The sequence below is a fragment of the Triturus cristatus genome, chromosome 1_2 (genome assembly GCF_964204655.1).
Source record: "Triturus cristatus chromosome 1_2, aTriCri1.1, whole genome shotgun sequence".
NCBI classification, from domain to species: Eukaryota; Metazoa; Chordata; class Amphibia; order Caudata; family Salamandridae; genus Triturus; species Triturus cristatus.
The window spans coordinates 61,972,359-61,991,319 of NC_140580.1; the positions used below are offsets into that span (position 1 = coordinate 61,972,359).

The 18,961-nt window shown below is 41.6% G+C and overlaps 1 long non-coding RNA gene across 1 annotated transcript in view; it reads right to left on the reverse strand.

Moving 5' to 3' along the window:
• Positions 1-1,946: 1,946 nt before the first annotated feature.
• Positions 1,947-18,961, reverse strand: part of LOC146866788 (uncharacterized) — a 252,048-nt gene continuing 235,033 nt past the window's right edge. Inside the window, exon 3 of the long non-coding RNA XR_014960590.1 lies at positions 1,947-2,080. This is a non-coding gene — a long non-coding RNA (uncharacterized LOC146866788). The remainder of the gene's footprint in view (positions 2,081-18,961) is intronic.

The window sequence follows — 18,961 nt, forward strand, 5'->3', positions numbered from 1 at the left end:
AGGGACAGTAATATCATGAAGATAGGCTGCATGAAAGTCCCCAACCCAAACGGTACCCTGTGGTAGGAGACCTTTTTAGTCTAAAGAGCATTATCATAAACAAAAAAGTGTCCCTCAGGGTTGGGGAATGTAAATCTCACCTTGGTCCCTTCAGTTAGGGAAATCAGTCTATGCCCAGCAGGTATTTGCCAGCCTGTAACCTATAAATGAGCACAGAAGCTCTAGGAATGGGTGAATATCCGTCTTAGTGACCTCATTGAGTCACCTGTTATCTATGCAGAACCTCAGGTCTGAGATACCCCCTTTTCTGTATGGCCTTTGATACCAGTACCACAGGACCTGTCCAAGGACTGTAATAACGCTCGATCTCTCTGAAGAACCACATCTTGGCTACTTCCTTCTTGATTCTGTTCCTTACTTTGTCTGACAACCAGTATATCTTGTTTTTGACATGTAAGCTGTCACCACTGTCAATGTTGTGTACACATCATTGTGCCAGACCAGAAGTCAATGAGAACAGACCAGTAAACTACCTCAGCAACTGGTGACAGAGCATCTGCTATTCTTCTGCCAGGGTAGGTGAGAGCATGACTCCCCCTACTGAGGCATCACTGGCGTTATTTGACGGAGGTCTGGGGGCTTCATGTGGTTGACATAGATCACTCTGTGCAGGTGTCTGAGGATGCCAAGTTCCACCAGAAAAGTGACCTCATCCACCTTTCCTAGTACAGTGTAGAGACTTGTCCCAGTACAGGGTCCCCAGTGTTCTGTTTGGGTTCTTTCAAAGGTTTCTCTCATCCTTCTCTGACTAGACATAAGGGACCTCTGACAGGGTGTCCATACAGAAGCTTAAATGAGTTGAAGGCCACTCCCTTCTGGTATACGTTCCTGTAGGCAGACAGAAGGCATTGTAACAAGAAATCTCACTTCTGTCTGAGTTTTTATTTAAACCCATGATCATGACATTTAGGGTCTTGTTGCGTCTTTCAACAGGCCCATTGGTTTGGGGATGATTAGTTGTGGTGATCTTGAAATTAACCCATACTCATCCGTCGTGGCCTTCAAGTACGTCAGCATGAAGTTTGTTACCCTGCATAAAAAGACCTCTTTGTAGAATCCCACTCTGGAAAAGATACAAAGCCGGGCCCAGGGCCCTGGCCACCACTGGTGCAGGTACCTGGTTGCAGGGTCCACTAGTGTAAGGGCCTGTTCCCTGAGACTGTTTTTGAGGGTGTAGGGGCCCGACAGTGTCAATCCCCACCATCCCAAATGGTGTCCCTACTACTGATAATTGTACAAGGAGCACTTTGGACTGTCCATCTGTATTGCCACTGGCTTGGCAGGTTTGATAGGAATGACAGAACTTCCTTATCTTCTCTTACTCAGTTCCAGTAAGAAGGCTCTACAGCACTGAGAAACAATCAGCCTTCTGGCCACAATGATGCAGGACACCAGCCTCCTCACCTCGCTGTACAAGACACTGGCCTCCCAGTATACCATAGTGGTTCCACTGGTAAGCCCTTGCTACCGGTCCTCAGCTTTGCTCTGAAGGCCTTCAAAAGTTGGGCATTCTTTCTGGACTTTGCAGAACTCCTCCTAAGAGGGTTCTGCAGTCCCTTACAAATCAGAGAGTTCAAGCAGTTCTCTCAGGGCAGATTCTTCTTGCCCTATAGGGCCCAGGTGTAATGATCGTGAATCTCGTTAAACACCCTGTTAATAGCAAAATTCTTATGCCATGCATATCTTATGCCTGGAAGGTTTGGTTGGGGAGATTCTTACGACTTAAAGGTTTGGTTGGGGAGATTCAATGCATGGTTTGTGTCTGAAAAGAGTGTGGATTCTGAGGGCATGGAAGGTAGCTCTACAAAAAGTAACATTTGTGACGATGCCACAGTGTAGAAAATAAAGAGCTTAGCGATTAGATTGTACCAATGTTTATTGAGACCTTTCTGAACCAATACTTGTATTTACTGTGCTTTCTAAATATACAAATATGCTATGCTAGGCAATCAAATGTCTCAAGGAGATTACAAAGAATCATCAGCAGTGCAGAAAAATCTTGCATCCACGATCCAAGTTCCTGAAGAGGAAGGAAAGAGAAGAGGCATGAATAAATCAGATAAGTGAAAACCATTCCATTACAAAGGCATTTTGCACAATCAGGTGAAATGCATTATCAAAGTGAAAGTACATCTAAAACATGTTTTTCTCTGCATGGGGAGTTAATTAAAATGATGTGAATTTGTAGAGAATAATTATTTCCAGAGAATTTCTTAATAACAACTGGAAAAAACAGAAACAGTAAATACAATAATTGAAAATGTTGTCCAAGCTGCGTAAAAGCATGTACAAGTAAAGTTAGATTTAAGTTTTAATAAACTGATTGCTAAACAAATAATACTTTTCAGTTATAGGTCACCCCATTCAGAAGGTTGGTGAGCAAAAAGAAACATAATACAATAAGTGAAGAAACCAGCACTGGTAGACCTTAACTCTCTCCCCCAATCCAGGACCCCTTTTTCCCTTGTGCACAGCCTCTGAGTTAAGTCTAAAATTAACTGAGACTAGGTCTGCACACTGTTTGAGAAGTTGGGCATCCATTGCTCCTGGTAAGCCAAGTACCCAGGTTAGTGACAAACTAGTTTAACTAAACATTTGTGACAGATTGTCTTTTCCACATACCATTCCGACCAGAGCAATGGACACTAATAGAGTGATGGCCACTATTAAAATCATGGGATCTGCACCCTCGAGCAAATCAAAATCGTGCACCACTTCATGTTGTCACTTCTGCTTTCAGTCATCGTAGGGCATTCCTTCAAACTTAACTCAAGTAGCTGTGGGCCAAACTACGCAGATCCAGATATTGCAACATTCGATTATTCCTTTGCATCGAACAGAGGACACAAACAAGTGTTTTTAGGTCAATTTAAGCTGCACTTCATGTGTGAGTCAACCGCATTTCCTGACATCCAATCTAAAACAGCACTTGGTTTGCGTTACTTTGGGTGGAAATTCCATAAATTCCTCTATCCAAATTACTGAAAGTAGTAATCCTGTTTTATGTAATTTTGTTATATTTTGCAGAAAAATAAGGAAACTGATAGGAGGACAAATGCCATTGGAAGGAATTAATAACCCTTGAAACAGGGGTTTCAAGATCTGTTAACCTATATTACCACTGTTAATAGGTGAGTGATTGAAAATGATTGGCCAGAAAAAATATATCTCCTTAACCAGATTATGAAGAATACTCATGAATGCTTTAGTATAGGAAGTAAATTAGATGGACACGTGTGAAGAACTTATTGAATTGACAGTTAATTTGAATCATTGGTTATCTGAAAGAAGCATACACAAAATAAAAAGTGATCCAAAGATAGTAACAGTTAAAGCAAATAAATGAAGCTCAGATGACACAAATAAGAACACAGATCAGGTCAAACATATGCAAATTGATGGGTTTAGGATGCCCCTGTCCAATGAGGAACACTGAAAGAAAGGAAAATATTAATTATGCTTGTCTTGTGAGTACAGTGGTCACTTCGTTAAGGATTGTAAGGCCAAAGGGATAAATCCAGTTTTAAAACCATCAGGCAAAACACAAGCAGCGTTGAGGAAGGGACATGAAGGCTTAGAGGAGTTGGAAAGCTAGTCACCTTGAGATATCAGGAGACCAGTTTCTTGAGGAAGGCGTTTTTGTGGGATTCAGCAATGATTGGTAACACTTTGCAACTTACCGTAGCACATCTGAATATACCAGTTCAGTTACAAATACCAGGGGCCGTAATATAGAGGCACAGAAACTATCAGGAGGCGCGCTGAAAGTGCACCACCTAAAAGGTGGAAAGGTACCCCTGATTGCAGTCCTCTGGAGGGGGAGAAAGGGTGTCCCATGGACCCCGAGACATCACCTTGCAGGTGGGTGCAGTCACTTACTGCACCCATCTGCAAGTGGATCTCTTATCCCCTTTAAAAGTACAGGAGGGTTCTCCGCCTCCGCCCCCAAAACTATAGAATAAACCTCAGTTGACGTTTTGGAGATTCTAGGATGCTCCCCGCCACCAATTAATCCCTGCATATATTGCAGTGCAGTAGCTAGATAGTATAGCCTAAAGTTAGGGGCACCCCACCCACCTCTAGCCCTTGGAAGAGTCATAAATCTGTACGCTCTCCTAGTCTTTCCATGGGCCCAAATAAATCTATTTAATACCAGTTCCAAAGCCTGAAACCATTTTGCACCAAAAAACAGGGGTATTGCACAAAATAGGTATAAAAATTTGGGCAGTACAATCATTTTGATAACATTTGTGCGTCCTAATAAAGAACGATGCAGATTATTCATTCTACCAAGATCTAGTTTTACTCTCGCCATTAAAGGAGTTATATTCTGCTCAACTACATTCTCCAGATCTGCCGATACTTCAATACCTAGGTAAACTGCCGATCTAATTACCCTGTTATCATTACATATGACATATGAGTTTTTTACTATCTGTGTTTTTGTTTTATTGAGGCTATACCCTGACACCTGGCCAAAATCCCGGGCTTCTAATTCTACTGCACTCATAGCAAGAGTAGGGTTAGCTGTAATGATTGCAACGTCGTCCGCATATGCCTGTGCCTTGATATGCAAATTATTAACTGTTACCGGTGGGATATTAACATTGGCAACAAGTCTATGCAGAAGGGGATCCATATACAACGCAAATAAGAGGGGGGAAGAAGGGCACCCTTGTCTAGTCCCCCTTTCTATTTGCACTATAGCTGAATGGCCGCTGTTAACTCTAATTCTGGCCGAGGGTTTATTATATAAGGTCTGGATGGCTCTAATGTATTTCTCACCAAACCCAAACCACCTCAAGACAGACCATAAGAACTCCCAAGAGACCCTATCAAATGCCTTTTCGGCGTCCAAAAACAACACTGCCATAGGGTCTCCTGGGATCTCCACGGCGTCAAAGAGCGTAAGTACCTGCCTAATATGCTGAGTCGTACCCTTTCCCGGAATAAAGCCATGCTGTATAGGGCTAACGAGGGACTCGATTATGGTTGCCAATCTCTTTGCCAGCACTTTAGAATAGATTTTAACGTCTGAGTTCATTAGAGTAATGGGTCTATATGATGAAAATGCCGAAGGGTTTTTGCCTTTTTTCAAAATAACAATAATATCGGCTCCTCCCCATGAATTAGGAATAGAGGCTCCTTTCTGCGCCTGAAGCATAGTAGATAGAAGTATATCGCCTAATATGTCCTTAAATACTCTATAAAATTGGACTGGGATCATATCCGGGCCCGTGGCTTTACCAGGAGGAAGATCATTGAGTGCACCCACCATTTCTTCCAAATTGATTGGTCCTTCTAGCTGCTCCCTATCTTCCTCAGATAGGAGCGTTGGCTGAATATTATCAAGATAATTTGAAATCTGGCCTGAATCTAAATCCTTATCTAATCTGTAGAGATCTACGTAAAGCTGCCTAAACACTTCTCTTACGCCATCTGGGTCCGTAATCGTATTACACTGAGCATCTGTAATCTTTTTGATCTCAGCCGCTGAAGCTTTTTGTCTAGAGCGAATAGCCAAAAGGTGCCCCACTCTTTCGCTCATCTCGTAGGCGTCCTCTCTCTTTATTAAATATCTAGCAGCTGCCTTGCTAGCAATACTCTCACTGACCCTCGCCTTTAAACTAATTAATTTTAAACTCTGCTGCTCGACAGACCTTTGAGCCTGTATTGCTAAATGTAGTTCTTCTTCCGCTTTGGTTATTTCCATTATTAATTCATTATACCTTGCCCTCTCCTTTTTCTGTTTGTGCAATGAGTAGCTCAACGTCTCTCCCCGTATGCCCGCCTTAAAGGTGTCCCATTCAATCCCAGAGTCTACCGTCCCCCTATTAAATTCCCAGAAATTCTTAATCCAGGAATTCATATGAAGAATGTAGGCTTCCTCCCTTAGAAGAGTCCTTTCGAAAGTCCAAGCGGAGAACTTCCCCCGCTGACAACCCATTTTAATAATTAGGATTAGGGGGTTATGGTCGGATGCGATCCGAGGATACTTCTCTATTTGTGACCTATTAAGCAATGAGTTAGATATAAAAAAATAGTCTAATCTAACCAAAACTCTATGAGGAGCAGAAAAAAAAAGTACTGCCATCTATAAAGGGATAAGCAGCGGCCCACAGGTCAATCAATGAGTTGTGCTCTAAAAGATCCTCTAATGCCCTATAAGATTTTTTCTTTCTGCCAGTGTATCCCGTAGCCCCAACCTGAGAGTGAATATTAAAATCCCCACAGCAAATGATCGGTTCAGGCCACAGAGCCAATTCTGTATCCAAGAACTGGAGCATTTCAGGATCATCTTCAGTGGAACCATAAACTGAAGCCAACGTGAACTTCTCCCCTCTAAATACAATTTCCAATAACACCCACCTACCCCACTGATCTTCTTTTTTTCTGATTAATATCGTGTCCCTAATTCTGCCCAGAACCGCTACTCCCCTCGTTTTAGTCCCCTGTTTAGTATTAGCCAGTAGGGAGAACCCCAGTTGTTCAAGGAGAAATCCCCTAGCCCCCTCTATATGCGTCTCCTGGAGACATACTAGGTCCAAGTTCATTGCTTTCAATAAAGAGGATACTCGTAGTCTTTTTTGAGCATCATTGAGGCCACATATATTAATTGAAGCTATTTTACACGTCATTAGCGTACTCCATAAGTTACTTTTAACAGTACGACTAACAGGATAGATACACCAAAGATATAACAACCTATACTGTGCTCAAAAAATCCAAAAAAGCTGTGTTTTACATGTCCCCCCCTCCCCCTGAGCCCCTGCCCCCGCCCTCCAACCTGTGCCCCCCCTCTCCCCCCTCCCCCCCCTACAGGCAAATAGGTCAACCATGACCTATGTGTGATCGCTTAGGTGTGCAGTTGTCGCCTCCTCCTCCCATTATGACAATCCTGACATTCCCAATCCATCTTTCTCCCCTCCTTTAGTGATCCCCCCTGTCTTTGTACCCCAGTACCTCAACCATGTACTCTTTTGCTTTTATTTCCGAAAAAAACATTTTGATCTGGCCTTATTTTTAATTTAGCTGGATACAGCAGGAAGGCTTGTGAGCCTAAGGCTTGTATTGGTGTTATCAATTGCCTCAGCCTCCATCTTCTTTCTACGGTGACATGACAAAAATCAGGCCTTGCGAAAAAAGTAATCCCATTAAAGGTACGCTTAGAATCCGGTTTAGCTCTGTCCAATATCTGTTGTCTTAGTAGGAAGTTACCCACAAATAACAGAATAGCTCTAGGTCTCGTGTCCTGTAGCGAATTACGCCTGGGAGCCAAAGGAAATCGATGGGCTCTCTGGATTTCTGTTTCCCATTGCCATGCAGAGAGCTCTGGAAATGCGCCCTTAAGCAGATTGACAACAAACATCCTTGCATCTTGGCCTTCAATCCCCTCTTCAACCCCCAGAAGTCTTATATTATTACGGCGCTGCCTATTTTCGTAGTCCTCCAGCTTCCACTGCATGTCTTCGGATACCTTACTTTGCTCTTCCTTCATTTTCCGTAAACTGCTTAGCTCGTCTTCAAGCCTCCCCGTTCTTTCTTCCACATGTGTAATTCTCTCAGAGGCCTCCTCATACAGCTTATTCATTTTCCTTAGTGAATTATGAATTTTGTTGAGCCCTTGCCTCGATCTCCGAGCTTCGGCCCTTGCCTCATTCTGCATACTTTTGAGGGTACTGAGTAGTAGATCCATTGAGGTTTCTTGAGTTTTAGATTGAGGTAGTTCCTCCCCTCCAGAGGGGGAAGCCATATTATTAACCTCCTGGTATGGCTGTGAGGTAGCTGAGTAGTTCCATGATAGTCTCTTCGTAGGGTTAGGTGGGCTTTCTAGGGAGTTCGGCTTCCTACGAGATCTACGTTTCTTTAGAGTACATTTTTGAGGGGCAGAACTAGCTTCTGAGGCAGAAGACTCATCAAAGCTGTCGTCACTATGAGTTAAGGGCTCTGAATCCTCATTAAGCGAAATAAAATAGTCAGGTGAAGCACACCCACCGGCAGGCTCCAAAATCAGCGAGGATGCTGAAGTATTCCCTTCCAGGGAGTTCTCAGATTCGGTGCCTGCCTCCTGCCTATTGACTTGTTTAGCCCCCGACTCACCGTGACTTTTTCCGCGAGCCTCATCATTCTCCGAAGGCTGCCTCCCTTTAGGATTATCCTCTGCCACTGGCGCATCTGAGCCCGAGTTGAAAGTTTCCAAACATTGAGGCTGCCTCTCTTTAGGATTATCCTCCGCCGCTAGTGCTTCTGAGCCCGAGTTGAAAGTTTCCGAGCATTGAGGCTCTGCCGGCTCAACCCCGACTAGGCTACACACAGCCGAGGGCGCCTGTTCCAATGCCGGCGCTTGGTCTAGTTGCCTAGCAACCCCCGTTTCGCGGGGATTCTGCGCCTCAGCACTGCTCGCTTTGGCTTGCTTACCGGCGTTTCCTCTTTCCAGGTGGCCTGTACTCATCACCGGGAAGCTCTCGGATACTGAAGGCTGCCTCAGTTGCATCTCTCTTCCACCTGCATTATCGGATCGCAGATTTCTTGACTCTCGTGGATCGAACTGGACAGTCGTCCCATTGGGATTCCCTTGGAGCCCGCCAGCGCCTTGGACCCCACCAGCTTTCTTTCCAGTAGATTTTTTCGTGGTAAGTGCGTTGCTGGGTCGTGAAGATGCAGTCTTTGGCTCCTGTTTATCCCGGTTCGGCCGTTCTTTCAAATTATTATCTTTAGTGTCTTTAATATCTTTAGCTGCCTCGCCCCCTTTAATGATGCGTGGAGGCATATTATACCGCCCCAAGGTAAAAGCTGCCGCTTTCGAAGATCCCGCCAACAAAAATCGAATTATCCTCCACGGAAGTTCGGCAAACCTTTTATAGAAAGCCCAAGTGGTTTTGAGGTCAGTTCCTACTAAGCGATGCTCAGTTTTCATCCCGTAGTCTGAGAGGAATCACCACATCTTCTGCTGTAATCAGGAGGAGGAGTGGGATGCAACTGCTCACTGCATACCACCAGCGGCCATCTTGCCCATCATCCGCCGCAACATTTAACTGTTTTTTAAATTGCACGGATTTCGCATACTTTAAAAGAACAAGGTTCAAGACAGTCATTGCTGCTGTTAATATCTGGACAGCTTTATTGAAAATATCTGGGATGGGTAGATATAATAGATATACTCGTTTGTTTAAGAATAAATCCTGGCCAGGAGATATATTTGCAGATTCGATCTTTGCATCTTGGGAACACAATGGGATCAGAAGGATAGGGGATATAGTTGGGCTGGAGGGAATTGTGCAATTTGCGGATTTAGTAACCAAATTTCAAATAGACAGTAGGAGTTTTTTCAAATATCTACAGGTCAGAAGTTTTTTGAATACCAAGCGAGGAGGGTTTATAGGGTTTAAAAACAATGAAATACTGGATATGATCGAGAAGGGGGGAGACTGTAATATACGTAGTTTCTATGCATGCCTTCTCACTGCTAAGAAAGATGATCTTGTTAAATATGGTATTAAGTGGGCTACGAAGTTGGGCATTGAAGCTGCTTGGTTTCAGGAATCACTGGCCCTGGGTCATACGGTTTTATGTTCGGCACCATTACAATCACAGCATTATAAAACTATTTATTGTTTGTATTATACACCAGCCAGAATTGCACAATGGGGCGGCACCCTAGGGACAGCCTGCCCACGGTGTAATCACTCACAGGCGGATATAATCCACATTTTTGCTACTTGTTCTCAACTTGCTACACTGATTAGGGAGGTAGAGGGATTTCTAGTAAGACATCTAGGTATTCAAATTAAAATTACACCCACGGTGGTTCTTTTGGGAATAATAACAGAGGGTGAGGCTATTCGTCAAGAGTTTGTTTTTGTTGCTATGGCAGTATTTCGGTTGGTAATAGCAAGAGCCTGGCGTGACAAAGTTGCTCCCACTAGGAATCAATGGCTGGCCAATCTTTTGTTTGCCTATAACTTAGAAAAAGGGATTTACGAACGGAAAGGCCGAAGGGGGAAGCAACTGGGTCTGAGAATCTGGGATCCAATACGGAGATGGAAAGATCAAATGGTGTAAATATGTTGGCTTGTTATGATTTGACTGCTTGGACTATATTATCAAAAGGAAATTGTGATAATGGCTTTATTGAAGCTATATATATTGTTTATAATAATTGAACTGTATATTTTCTTTGATTAATAATAGTTGAACCCTATGCTGTGCTGTATTGTTATATCTGGTATAAAAATTTTAAAAATAAAATAAAAAAAATAAAAAATAAAAAATAAAAGTACAGGAGGGTGCCGCTTGCACTGTGAAAACATGGAGCGGCTTCAAAGCAGCCACAGTTCATGGCTGTCCTGGAGGAAATGCTTTCACCCTAATATGGCACATTTTCCTTAATGGCTCCGGGTGCACCTTTTAAAAGGAGCAATCAAGGACAATGCGCCATATGTATAATACGGCCCCAGGAGTACTAAGACTGAATTAGCTGCATTGTTAGATGCAGGAGCTATAGGTAATTTTATGGTTCAGGAATATGCTAAGCAGTCAACCATATGATTCTGTGTAATTTACTGCATACAATATCCTTTGACAGAAGAGATGAAAGAGTACCCAGTAAAAAGTCAAAACAATATGAACCGCAAATCAAAAATTTGCTGTCTAATTACTGTACCTGCCTCCTCTCATACATTTCATGATGTTTTCAACAAAAAAAAGGCTTGCAAGTTTTCCCCTCATAGGGATTATCACTGTTGCATAGATCTCCAGCCAGGAGCTCTCATTCCATAGTGATAGAATATACGCCAAATTCAATCCTTTAACACAACATTTAAAATATTACCCAGAGGAAATCTGAGCTTTAAGAGTTATCAGCCAGTCAAGGTCACCTACCTCTTCTCACCTCTTCTTTGTACCCAAAATGGAAGGGGAATTACAAACCTTTATAGATTGCAGAAGTATCAATTAAGTGGCCATTAAAAATAGGTATACCCTACCTTTAATCCCAGTACAGATGACGGGAGGGACAATTTCCATTAAACTGGATTTCCTGGGGGTGTATCACATGGTCTTAATCCTTATTGTGGTAAAAACAGCACAAGATCATTTAAAAAAGAAATCTTTCCAAAGATTAGCTAACTGAAACAGCAAGCCTCCCCACAATACAAAATTGGAGCTAAAGTGTGTCCATCCACTAAGAAGTTATGATAAAAGATTGCACGCAGTTTGAAACTAAGATTTATTGATCATTACTCAATTGATATAATCATTAACTGTGGGGCAGTATGATTAACCTCTCCTTCTACACCTACAATACATCAGATGATTCATGTATCGCTGATCAAACAATGCCATCCACATTTACATTTGGACTTTCCCTCACAACCAGTGGAAATCAATGGGGAGGTTGAGGATGAGGTTAATAAAATCTTTGGGTCACAGGTATCAACATTAAGAATAGCGATTTCTTAATTGCAGTTTTCGGCAAATTCCAATTAGGTAATCGCTATTCCTAATGTATGAAACTCCAAGAATTTCATTTAGCGATTCACAGAGGGTCGCAAATTGACCAACCTCATAAACATTTATAAGGTTGGTCGCAATTTGCAACACCCTCAGCAGACCACCGTGTCCGTGATTGCCTTTCAATAAAGAAATACTTTTTTTTTTAAATGCAGCCTATTTTCCTCAAAGGAAAATGGGTCTGTGGGACCCCTGCCTGATATTAAAAACATTTTTGCCACCATTCCCAAACGGAAAGTGTCTCTTCGGGACCCCTTCCCATTTACAAATGGGTTTCCGTCTACTTGAAGCTGGAGGTAAAATGTGAATGCTTTGTGACCGCATTCATGGTTACCAAACATTCATATATGCTGCTGTGATTCAATATTTGGGAGGGACGCCCTAAACACTCCCCTTCCAAAATAACGAATCGCAAACCCATTTTGTGATGCGGAAACAGGTTACTGAATCGTAAAATAGGGTTTGATACATAGGAAAAGCCTTTTTGCATTTGCAAATAGGCCAATTCTGTGAATAATAATGGCAAGCATAAGCAAAGACTTTATGTTTGGAAAGCCTGGTTCCTGATTGCAAATGCTGGGCTGTGTCCGGCATAAGTGTTGAAGGTTTCACGAGGTCAAGATTACTATTTACATGATCGTAAAGGAACTGGGCCTGAAGAAAGGTCATGGAAGTCAGCCTGCAACACAATGCTCCACGCTTACAGCAACAACTCCATGCTCTCCTTGCTCTCCATACCAGAAACCTGGTTATGTACCACCGGGAATAAAGGGAAACTATCATGATGCTGAGTCCTGTTAAATTCTTATACATGGCAACATGCACACCAAGACATCTTGTGCTTGGAAAACCTGGCTCATGTGATCAAATGCTTGGTTGTGCCTGGTGACAGTGACAAGGCTGAAAGAATAGAAGGTGGCTCTGCAGAAGTAATATTTGTGATGATGGTAATTGCAATTGCATTTATATAGCACTTACTATGGCGAGGCGTCGAAGCCCTTTTCAGCGAGGAGCATGCTACTCCGGAACCCAAAAAGGATTAGTGGTGAATTAGCATAGGGAGATATGAAATTAATTTGAGCGGTGGAGATGTGAGTTTGTTATTTGGATTGAAAAAGGATAGTGGCAGGATAGACGGGAGATGGATTTGCATATATAAAGCATTTATATAGCACTTGCAACCCCTGATGAGGTGTTGGAGTGCTTTTTGGCAGGTAGCACGCTACTCCAGAACCCAAACAGGATTAGCGTGGAGTTAGTATAGAGAAATACAAAATTAATTTGAGTGGTGGAGTAGTAGAAGAAGGAAGGGTCTAGAGTGTGTTTTTGAGAGATCATAGTAGTAAGGGGAGGTTTGGAATGAGTAATGGGGAAGTGTAGGGGGGACGAGTCAGAGGGAAGCATTTAGAAAGGCTTGTTTAGGAGATCCGAATAGTAAAATAGGATTGAGATGATGCAAGAGGAGAAGAGTAGGGATGAGTCTAGTAAGGGTTATTTTGGGGCGCATAGTAGTATAATTTGGTTTGGAGTGAGTCAGAGAGTGGAGGTAGAGGATATATTGAGAGAGGTATAGGGTGAGAAATAGGGTATGCATTGGCGAGAGTGGTAAAATTAAGTTTGGGGTGAGTCAGAGAGTGGAGGTAGAGGGTATAGGGTGAGATATAGGGTGGTGCAATGGAGATGCTGAATAAGAAGTAAAATAATAACTATAAAGATACATAAGTGCTTGGAAGGTATGTATGTATAAGGAAGTTAATATATGTAGCTTTTGGTTGTATTTATTAAACTCAGACTTTCAAATGTTGCTGTATTTAAGCTCATTTTTTTATAATGAATAATTTGTTTTGTAATTAAATAGTGAATTAATTGTAGATAAATAGTTTTGATGAAAATTTACTTATTTATACAGTGACCTAGATACATGTTAGACTTAGAATAAAATAACCATAAGTAATATGTGTTATACTCTATTTACTTATGTACCTCTTTACTACAGTATCTTACTATTCCAGGTTATTGTATTTTCCCATAGAATGTTAATGTGTTGCCTAGCTCCCTTGTTGTAGAATTCTGTGATTCAAATGGTAATGGGAGTTGTTGGAGTTGGATGTCTCTCGCGCTGGCTCTCTAATCAGGTGTGTAGCTTTTCTACAATAGATTCCAGTTCAACTCTCCGCTGACTACGAGTTTATCACTACATTTTCTGGCGACGATCCTGTCCTGCTACACAGCAACACGCTCAACCCTGCGTGCAACCCTACTCACCTTTTGTGGATTTCGAGGTGAATTCAGCTTCAATCTTGTGGTAAGACTGTTCCCTTTTCTTCATCCGTCACGCCGATACCCTCCAGTTGCAAAAGATCGAGACCGGCACTTCTCTGTCATGGATCCCTCGACAATCGGGACGGAGCGAGCATCTTTTATTTAAAGGAACAATAACTTTAGTTGAAGTCGCTCTATTTTTGTCACCCCGTACCTCTTATCCTCAATTTTGGGACCCTGGTTAACATCGTTTTTTGGGAATAAACTTGTTTTGCGCTTCCTGAGAAGTTTAATCTTTCTCGCGCATGCGCATTACGATCCAGTTTGGTAACCTAGCAACGCTTTGTTTCCACTGCTACGCAACAGTAGGCCAAACTCTGCCAAACTTGCCTGACCATACGTGCATGCCAGCAATGCGCACAAGTGTATCCAAGCAACGGTGTTTCTACATTCCAGCGCAACAGTAGGCCTAACTCTACCCGACGTGACTGACTGCGTACGATGTATCAAAGCACTCTAAGCTTGGAATGAACGCGCTCTACGTTGGTAATCTAGGAATTGATTTGCTGTTCCGTCAGCTGACTTTAATAATCGTCTCCTCTCTCTACTCTGCCCGTAACAATTGCTATTTGCAACTTTCCTCAGATCTAGTCAGCCAATTTCGACGATTGGCACGTCTTTATTTTATCATGATGCGATCCACTCTATGGTGATTCACACACCTTCATGTTTGTTAAAGGAAAAATATACTCACAGGCTGAATTCATTGGCTATAGTGAATTATGGTGATTCACACACCATTTCAGAAACTCTGCCTGATACAGAAATCCATACCTGATACAGCGAACTACGGTGATTCGCACACCTTTCTTTTGAAATAATTGTTTTATTGTTTCATATTGTGATCCACTCTCCAGTGAGACACACACCTTCATAAAAAAAAATATATATATTCACAAGCTGAATCCATATGTTATAGTGAATGACGGTGAATCACACACCATTGCAGAAAATCAGCTGTAATCTATACCTGATATAGCGTACCACGGTGATTCACACACCTTTCTTCAATTTTTTTTTGTTGTGTGACTTATCTGTACATACCCAACGGTGATTCACATACCAACTTCTTTAATGCTAAATTCCTTTTGGTAAAGGGTTGGAATAACACTTTGGATTTATTTTATGTTTTATTTTGAAACATAACTTTTCACTTTCTTATTTTTTTTTCTTCATCCTTTATTTCTTGCCATCTAGATAATTTTTTTTTTCTTTAATTATATCTTTTCGCAATTATGCAATCTGTAACTCCTCCTCCTTCTTTCTTAGAATCTCCAGGAGAACCGCTTGTTAGATGGGAAATCTGGTTTGATGCTTTCCAAATGTATTTGGGAGCAATTGGTGCGTCAAGGTTCAGCAATGAACGCAAAAAATGGTTGCTCCTCCATTCACTGGGATTTTAAAGGTCGCTCTATCTATAAACATCTTCCTGAAATTGTACATTTACCAGACGATGTTGTTGATGACTATCAAGATACTATCTTAAAACTAAAAACCAGATTTGACAAACAACCCAGTTTAATGGTTCTCCGTCATAAATTTTTCAAAAGACATCAGTCTGAAAACGAAGATGTTGACTCTTATATTCCTGCATTACGTAGGCTTGCTGCTGTTTGCCAATTTGAGGTCTTCGCAGACCAATTGATCCGTGACCAATTTGTTTGCCATTGTAGGGATAAACAGATTCGTCAGAAGTTTCTTACTCTTGCAAATGAAACTGTTAAAATTGCCAAGAGCATTGAAACTTCGCAAGTATCTTTAAAGGAGTTAGAAGAGAAATCTACGGATCCTGTTAATGTTGTTCTGTCTAATGTTAAAGGGAAAAAAAACAACAATAAATCATCTTCTTCAAGAGGCAATACACCTAAGTATTCTAACCCTGGGAAAAATACATCAGATTCTCAATACATTAAGCAAATGTGTTATCGTTGTGGGAACACCCCCCCCCCCCCCCCCGCACCTTAAAGTTGCAAAGTGTCCTGGAGCTAATGTAACATGTAATTACTGTAAAAAGATTGGACACTTTGCAAAGGTTTGCATGAAACGTAAAAATCCCAGAAGATCTGTTTCTTGTGTTATAGAATTGGATCAAGAATCTGACCCTGAAGTTGTATCTATTGTTTCTTTAACACATGAATCGGTGTCCAGTGTTGATGAATCGAGTGAATGTGTAGATCCCATTGCTGAAATTATTGTGGGAGGGAAATCACTCAATCTTCTCGTCGATTTAGGTGCAAAAAATACGATGATAACTCATGATCTTTTTTTATAAAACCTGGGGAGAAAGACCACTTGAACCTTTAGATCGTTCGCCAGTTTCATATGAGGGACGGAAGATTGATCCCCTCGTTTCTTTTTAAGATGTTTTGGTTTTTAAAAATAGGAAAATTACTGGGAAAGTGTACGTTGCAGTAAAGGGGCTTAATATTTTAGGATGGTACCATCAAGGTGATCCTTAGACCTGGTACTTCTGAACAAATTCTCGTTGTATCTGATGATCAACATTTGTGCCAATGGAGTAAACGCTTTCCATCTGTTTTTGGAGGGGGATTAGGAACCATTAAATGGTTCAAACACAACATTTTAGTGAAAGATGGAGCACTCCCAATCAAGCATAAGATGAGAGGTGTACCTTTCAGTGTGAGAGACGATCTAGACAGAGAACTCAAGTCCAAGGGATCATCGAGCCCACTGAATCCTCTCTCTGGCTTTCACCCTTGGTTGTCGCACGCAAGAAATGTGGGAAACTTCGCGTTTGTGTGGACTTGAGATCTCTCAATAAGGAAATCTGGATCGACTCTCACCCGTTACCTAAAATTTGTGACCTATTAGCAAGCGTCAGAGGGTCTAGATTCTTTTCAAAGTTGGATCTAGCAAGCGCATACCATCAGATCGAACTTGAACCTGAATCTCGTCCCATCACAGCCTTTGGCCTTGCCTCTGCGGCTTCAGTCTTTCAGCGTGTCATGCAGAATATGTTCGGTGGAATTACGGGTGTGCTTGTCTTCCAAGACGATGTGTTGATACATTCAAAAGATATCTCAACTCATAATTCTTTGCTCGAAAAGGTCCTAGTAATCTTCAAGGATCATGGTGTTGTTGTTAAACCCGAAAAATGCATGTTTATCACTTAAGAAATTGAATACTTAGGTCACTTGATTTCAGGTGAGGGGATCAAACAATGACAGGGGCTGCTCGAAGCCATTACTCAAGCTCCAACTCCGTCTGACAAGAGCGGTGTTAAGTCTCTACTTGGTCTATTGGAATTTTATTCAAAGTTTGTCCCTAACTATGCCACTATTTTAAGGCCCATCAGTTCCTTACTTTGCAAAGGCTTAACGTTTGAGTGGTCACGTCAATGCGAGTCTGCTTTGCAGTGTGTAAAGAATTCTCTTGCTAACAGCGGTGCACTAAAACCTTATGACCCGGATTTGGCCTCTTGCATTACGGTTGACGCCAGTCACGTAGGATTGGGGGCTGTTCTTGCTGGAGCGGGTAGTACAAAATTTTGTATACCCCCCCCATTTTGCATGTTTATATTAATCGGAATAATCAATTAATTGTAATATTATTAATCTGTTTGAAGTGATAACTCACCAACTTTATTAACAATCGAATTACACGTGGGAATTGCACTTTGCATGGCTATATTAATTTTGAATTAACTAGTGTACGCATATTAATAGTAGAAAATTAGAATATTATATGTTATATGTTGCTTTAAGTGATGTATTTGTGATTTGTGCTTTATTCAGTGAGTATAAACCACTCTGAGTGTTGCTTCAGCTAGATAAATACACACACATATGGGTATTAGCAAGGGGATATCATTTTATTAGCCATTTCTATGTTTAATTACGTTTTTGTGTTTCTTTTGCTTAAGTTGACCATTTCGGCCTAGACAAGATGGCTGAACGAGATGTTAAACGTGACTGTCCTGACAACACGAGGTTCTGGGTGAAGTGCGCATGCGCCACTGCCAGCAACAGTGGCCTGGACTTGACCCCGGGAGAACATGTACCCTCCAAGGTCGTTCCGGGAACCAATACAAAAGAAAGGAAAATGCTTGATTTAAAAGCCGGAATAAGCAAGTTGGATGACTTCATTATCTGACACCCTGAGAACTGTATTCGCAAGACAAAATTGACCAATAAGAACTCTCTAAACCTCTGGAAGAATTAATAGTAGGTACCATTCCGACAGAGAAGTTAAAAACGTACCAAGATGAGGAATTGTTATTTCTGTGCAAAAGCGTAACATGGAGAGCGAAAAATCTTCATGGAAGATTAGAAGAAGTGGCAAATGAGATGGGTATTGATATTGAAAAGGTAAAAGCCTTACAGAAACCCTATCGAGTAGATTTCACTGAAAAAGACATTGAAAACATGAATACCACAGGACGAATAGGTCAGATCAAGGATATCATTATTTGGTTGAGAAAATGGGGAGATGTGGACAAATGGAAGGGCAGATGGTATCCTAAGCGAGACGAAGTTTCAGACAAAACGTTTTCAGCCTATCCTATGAGAGAAAAAGAGAAGGTTGTGACAGAATACTCTATGAGAGAGATTCCAGGAGGAGGATATGTGCATGTCCCATGGACTAGACAGGATATTTTGTCATTTACTAATGACTTCCCTCGACTGCGTGAAAAACCTGTCGAGTGGTATAGACAGGTGGACAGATTTGTGAAATTATCCAAAGTATTGTGGATTGATTTGAATAGCCTGTTTGATATAATTATACCAGCAGATTTATGGACAGAATGTAAAATAGTAATAGATTGGCCGACACAGGAATACCCAAGGGATCCAAAGACAGGAGCTCCAGACCCTGAGGTAATGAAGAAATACGAACAGGTTATGGCATTCATGAAGAACAAAGTACCCCATAAGGAGACAGATTGGGTGAAAATTGACAGAACACATCAAGAAAGCAAAGAATCAGTACATGCCTATTATGAGAGGTTAATTTTAGCCTTTAAACAATTCAGTGGAGATGAGAATTTGAGTGACAAGGATTTGAGTCATTTCGTATACAGGTTTGTATATGGTCTTCGTTCAGAAAT